Genomic DNA, 6,781 nt, shown 5'->3' with positions numbered 1-6,781 from the left:
AGTTAACTCTATCAACCTTTTATGGCGTTCACATTTTGCGACATTGTGCTAGCCTTAGCTTATATAATACAGTGCAATCATTTAAGTGGACGTGCACCTTTTTAAATTTATAAAAACACAATTGGTACACGGTTTATATTATAACATGGAAAAGAAACACGGACAAAATGCAAGTTGTCGTCAATCTACTACAAATCTACAAAAAAATAAATAAATAAATCTATTGCAAAATCAATGCAACAACGAACAAATGTATGATGGAAATGAACCCGAATGGATCTCAGGTAAGATACACTTCTCAGGGGTAAAAAAGGTGAGAAGGGCGCGACCACAGTAATCGACACCAAGACCAGACTGAGACCACATTGTCCCGAGACCGAGACAAGACCAGGACTTCTGAGGGTTTAAACCCAAACAAGACCAAGAGCATAGTTCATTGAGACCATCTTTGTCATTTTCTACATTTATTTGTATTTTACAGTTATTTTGGCACATATATATCAATGTTTTTTATAAATCTATCTCCATTTTATCTGATTAATGTTAATTTAGGCCTAAAATAAGCCAAGCAAACTGTACTGCACTGAAACACTATGCACATCTTTTTTGGACCCTCACCCACAGTTTGAGAACCCCTTCTTTAAGAGAACTTCCACCGGCGCTTTACACAAAACTGAAAAAAAGTGAATTAAGTGAATAGGATTTTTAAACCTGTTTTTTCAAGTTCCTAACTGGAGTTACATTCTCTTACTAGTCTTACTGGTTACTGGTGGTAGTTACCGGCCTCTGCACATTTACCAAATGCACTTCGTGACAAACACAGATTTATTTGGCATTTTGTTAGGCAAACTTCAACCACATGCTGCGTTAGGCCTGTTCTGTGCTGTAGCTCTGCTCTGTGCTGTAGCTCTGCTTTGTGCTGTAGCTCTGCTTTGTGCTGTAGATCTGCTCTGTGCTGTAAGTTTGCTCTGTGCTGTAAGTTTGCTCTGTGCTGTAGGTCTGCTATGTAGTCTTGCTCTTCTAATCAGCACGCACTGAGGAGGGAGCCAGTGTGCGGTGAGGACAGACAGTGTGAAAAGGCGAGGAGCAGCGAGTTGACGTGAGGCGGTGGACAGGTAGGATGGCTGGTGAGGCAAAGTGTGCTGCGATCTCTCTCTCCATCTCTCTCTCCCTCTCTCTCTCTCTCTCTCTCTCTCTATAGGCTCAAATGTTCAAATGCAGAGAGGGAGAGAGAGAGACAGAGAGTAAACCTGGAATAACCCAGAACTACACCAAGACTGCCCCAGGACTAAACCAGTCCACATCAAGATTAAGCTCCAGTGCAGCACAGCAGGGAGCAGTTCACAGGGACTGGGGTCAAGACAGAGCTACCTGGACTAACACCGGACTAACACCGGACTAACACCGGACTAACACCGGACTAACACCGGACTAACACCGGACTAACACCGGACTAACACCGGACTAACACCGGACTAACACCGGACTAACACCGGACTAACACCGGACTAAACCAGGACTAACACCGGACTAAACCAGGACTAAACCAGGACTAAACCAGGACTGACATTAGGTTCCAGTGCAGTACAGCAGGGAACAGTTCAGGGGACTGGGGTCAAGCTTGTGGCGTTCACTCACATCAAGCCTCAGCGGGGGGGTGGTCTGTGTGAGAGCACTGCCACATGGTGACTTCCACCTTGGACTCATCGTTAAACCAGGACGAAACCAAGACTAAACCTAGGTCTAAATCAGGACTAAACTATGACTAAACCAGGACTAACCCATGACTAAAACCAGACAGGGTTGAAGTTAATAGGGTTACATGTGACGGCCGATCATTACACACAGTACATTATACTGTATATCAGAACAAAAGCTCCAAAACTCGTTGTACTTCCTGTGCTTATTGTGTTCTGTGGCCTTGTCTTGATTATGACTAGGGCCTGTAAACACTGGTAAACATGAAAACCCATTAATTTTTATCATTTGGTTTTGGCAACAAGATCCACTTAGTTATTTTGAAAAAAAAAGTAAAACACTGACCTAGCTGATATTGTCTCTTATTATCTGTAAAGGTAGAGATGTAAGGTCTTAAACCTGCTTTTTCTTTATAACTAAAATAAAGTGATAATGTAGTGTTTAGCCTTATACAGTATAGCTTAGGTCTACAGTCTTTCATTAAGGCTGGAGAAAGCAGAGCGAGTTATGAAGTGCCTCTGTCAAATTCTTGAGAATGAAAAATGAGTCAGGAGGGATGTGCTTTGGGAGTTTTCCATGAAGGAATTTGGTTCTTGGTTGACTCCTTTTAAAAATAACAAAAGTTTAAGTGGGCCAAATAATTCTTTATGTCCACTAGGGGGGTCTATTTTGAAAATATGTGTAAAACCTCTCAGTCGTCTAGGTAGAATCCATGGCAAACGAGAAATTCAATTTGTCAACTGGCCAAACGTTTATTTTAGTCAAAGTCGACCAAAGTTCGGTCAAAATAAATGTTTGTCCAGTTGACAAATTTAATTTCTCCTTTGCTATTTTGAAAATATGTAATTCATTTAGCAAATACACAAACCTTTTTCACTTTTTATTGAAGTGAATGGAAGTCAGTGGGAGCTCAGAGGGCTCTTTGTTTTTGAACAAATTTGAGCAAAACAATTTATCTGTTAACATGGGAACAGCATATTATACGTTTTTTGAAAGCTCTCAACTTTCCCCACATCACCGTGGGGTCATTGGTGAATGACCTGCGCGTCTGTACCATCGCGTCGGGGTTGCCTGTTGACCTCCCATTGACTTCCATTCATTTTAGCAGTGATAAATATGGCCCAGGCCTTGGGCGTGAGTTCCTGGGATACTGCTGTTCATGTCGGGGACGACCGAGAGGATGAAGCTGCACCACGTCCTCTCGCATTCACCCATGCGCTCATCATTGCCCATGTGCTTGTCTGTGTGAACGGAATAGGCTTTACACCCTGTCAGGGCTCGGGCCTAATTAATGACAGATCTCTATCGAAAAGAAACTGATAAATGGTTCTTTCCACATGCAGACTCCTACCATCCTCCTCATCTGAAAAAAAAAGTTTGCTAATCAGCCAATTTAATCAGGGCAGAAGAATTTGTACTAAACAAAAAGTCTATGTCAAACAAGTGGATGACCTAGAGAATGGCTTCAGGTTGCACACAAGGAGGAGTGGATAAAAGGAGCCACAGGCAAAACTAAAAAGACAAATGGACTAAAAGTGTACCCAGATACTATAAAAAATTTTCTGCTCTGAAAACATCTTAAGAAAGCACTGGCACATCATGAACATAGATCCATCACTACAAAATGTGTTCAAGGAGCCTCCTCAAGTAGCCTAGTGTACAAACATCCTCCAAACTTCAGACAAATGCTAGTTAAGTCTGATCTGATTCCTCCCAGAAGCAGTACATTTTTAGACCTTCCACCAGCAAACTATCGCTGCAGGTTATGTGCTGTGTAATTTGACTTATAAATGTAAAACTTCTACACACCCATCCACGTGAAAGATTATGAAAATCAAATGGCTTTCAATCATGTTATTGTTCCCTTATAAAATACACACCTGAAGAGGTTTAGATGCCGTCCAAGAATGTAATTTAGTGATCTCTCCTGGAGCGTATTTGAACCCTCCTTATGATGAGCTGTAACATTCTGTACAAGGCTCCACCCCAAGCCAACGTCACCTACGCTCCCACATGACAATCCTCTTTAAATATAAAAACACATGATACAGACAGCAGTTTAGTTTAGTTTGAAATGCTTTATTTACAATACTCCAAAAGCCGTTTCTGTATAAACGGGGAATCGACTTGTCCAGTCATGAGGGTATTGGTTAAAAAGGTTGTAAGGACTTGGGCAGAGGTCTGGGCGTTTGGTTGGGCTGGGGTGGACAAGGGATCTTGTCTGGACAGAGAGACGGGCGGGGTGTGCGAGAGAGCGAGGGTTTTTAACCAATAAGCACCGCCCCTTTCCAGAGAAAAAACACACCCATTTAAAGTGGCAGAGGGGCAGAGGAACGACACTGTTACCGCTTTTCCAGTTGTGGAGTAGTTTCATTAGCGGGATGCACGCTGATTGTATTTTGATAGTGCTCTCAGGGAAGAGTAATTCAGCATGGAGAGGAAAAGGAGGGGAGAAACTTATAAAAGCTATCATTACGTTGTTGTTGGTGGTGGTGGTGACCTAAATATGTTACGTGTTGACACGTAATAGCCCATAGAAGTGAAATATCCACTCTTTAAAGACACTTTCACTGTTCTAGCCCCGCCCCCTTTTGTGTTTCAATGAATAATGGAAAAAAACGGATAATGGCCTTTTCCCATTTCTGTGACTTAAACTGTGATGCTGGACTTTTGCCCCGCATACGGACTGAACCAGGACTGAACCAGGACTGAACCAGGACTGAACCAGGACTGAACCAGGACTGAAACAGGACTGAAACAGGACTGAAACAGGACTACACCAGGACAGAACGGGCCTGGAGGTGCATCCACGTAGACTGTCAGGTAATCAGGCCTAGACTTAAATATCTACGCAATGAAAAGGCTGCAAACACTGGAGAAACTTCTTTGTTTATGTGTTCCATCATGCGCCACTAGGTGTCACTGTGCACCTATGGGAGAGGCTGGGGGCGTATGTGGTGACGTGCCACACAGTGCCTACAGGCTCCAGACGAATGCACAGGCTGCAGAGAGATTCTAGTTGTAGAGAGTATTATAGTATGAATGTTGTCCTGTATCTCTCACTGTTTGAGTTTAGCTGTAGGAGCCTGCTGGAGAATGAGCTCTGAGGTCTGGTGCAGCGGGTGAGTTGTTGCACAGTTGTAGGGAGTATTATCTGTCCCTCTATAGTCTGGTGCAGCGGGTGAGTTGTTGTACAGTTGTAGGGAGTATTATCTGCCCCTCTATAGTCTGGTGCAGCGGGTGAGTTGTTGCACAGTTGTAGGGAGTATTATCTGTCCCTCTATAGTCTGGTGCAGCGTGTGAGTTGTTGTACAGTTGTAGGGAGTATTATCTGTCCTTCTATAGTCTGGTGCAGCATGTGAGTTGTTGTACAGTTGTAGGGAGTATTATCTGTTACACCATCAAAAACAGACCCAGAGTTGTGTTCAGTTTCATTCACACATGTCATTAATCTTTTATTATTAGTCTGCCTACATCTCCAAAACTCAGAATGCTCTGTTTCACCTTGTGATGTCACGAAGTGGTATTTTTCAAGTTAGCACTGGAGCATTTCCTGTATTAGCACATGACATCACAAGTTGGAACAGAGTGTTTTCTGTTTGAGGGAAGCCTTATCGTTCCATATATGAAAGCTGGAACAGTATATTTTGGGGTGCAGTGTTTATCACATGTACAATTTCTTTGCAGTAGTGTGGAGATTTTAGACATTTTTATGTAATAATGATAAAGATTTGAGCTGTAGAGGGCTGTATAAATCACTTTTGTAGCTAATCTTTGGTTCATTCTGGTATTTATTCATTGTAGCTCAGGCCTTCTAACGATACTGTATATTGAAATATGTGTTTACTTGGATTATCCTGCTTTACGTCAGTGGCATAAAGTCATTTCAGTATTATCACTTATTGCAGTATGTGTGTGTCTGTGCTTGAACATTTGTTATTGTGACAGGCCTACGTGCAGCTGACTTCTCTTTATTACAATGGATACAAAGGCTTACTATTCTGATGCTTCTTTATTTGCTATATAAATAAGTGTACTTACTTACTTTTATTTCAGAGGTTTTGTTCTCCAAAAATGTAATAAATCACAATATAATCTGATATTCTCACTCCCTAAGAGTTTGGAGCATGGTTCTCTAAACCAGTGTTTCCCAAACTTTTTTTCTGATGACCTATATTTTAAAAGTCACAAACCTTCACGATCCAAGTCAATAGATATTATTCGTAAATTACTAAATAAAGGTGGATTTGACCATTATTGAACATTATTGAGGATATTTTATTGCTGACTGAATGACTGAACAATTAGTATCACTCAAGTTTCAAACAATGAAAAACACTGAACCAGCAATAAAAGGATCCATAAGTCGCCTATTTGGACATTAAATGAAGCCCAATTCTTTTTCTTTTCAACATTCCAGCAATATTGGAACAAAATAATCCAAAAAATATGTCTTAACATTTCAACATTTCTAATGAGATAGGTGCTCCCTAGTCCTGGTTTATTCCTAGTTCATTCCTCAGTTCAGTCCTGGTTCAGTCCTCCTGGGTCAGCTCTGGTTCAGTCCTGGTTCAGTTCTGGTTTAGTTCCAGTTTAGTACTGGTTCAGTCCTTGGTTTAATCCTTGTTCAGTCCTGTTCAATCCTCCTGGTTCATCTCTGGTTTAGTCCTCGGTTCAGTCCTGGTTCAGTCCTGGGTTCAGTTCTGGTTCAGTCCTCGGTTCAGTTCTGGTTCAGTCCTCGGTTCAGTACTGGTTGAGATGTGGTTTAGTCCTGGTTCATCTCTGGTTTAGTCCTCCTGGTTCAGTCCTGGTTCAGTCCTCCTGGTTCAGCCCTGGTTCAGTCCTGATTCAGTCCTCTTGGCTCAGTCCTCGGTTCATTCCTGGTCCAGTCCTGGTCCAGTCCTGGTTTAGTCCTGGTTCAGTCCTGGTTCAGTCCTGGTTCAGTCCTGGTTCAGTCCTGGTTGAGTTCTGGTTGAGTTCTGGTTTAGTCCTGGTTAAGTCCATATATGGTGCAAAAGTTGGGCATCTTGGCACAGTTATTTTGGTGAGAGTAACTTAAAAGTGCTGCAGTAGTCATGTAATG

The sequence above is a fragment of the Boleophthalmus pectinirostris genome, unplaced genomic scaffold (genome assembly GCF_026225935.1).
Source record: "Boleophthalmus pectinirostris isolate CB_2022bp ecotype Guang Dong unplaced genomic scaffold, ASM2622593v1 HiC_scaffold_7, whole genome shotgun sequence".
NCBI lineage: Eukaryota > Metazoa > Chordata > Actinopteri > Gobiiformes > Gobiidae > Boleophthalmus > Boleophthalmus pectinirostris.
The sequence above is the reverse complement of the archived record's forward strand: the minus strand, read 5'-3'. Positions refer to the sequence as shown.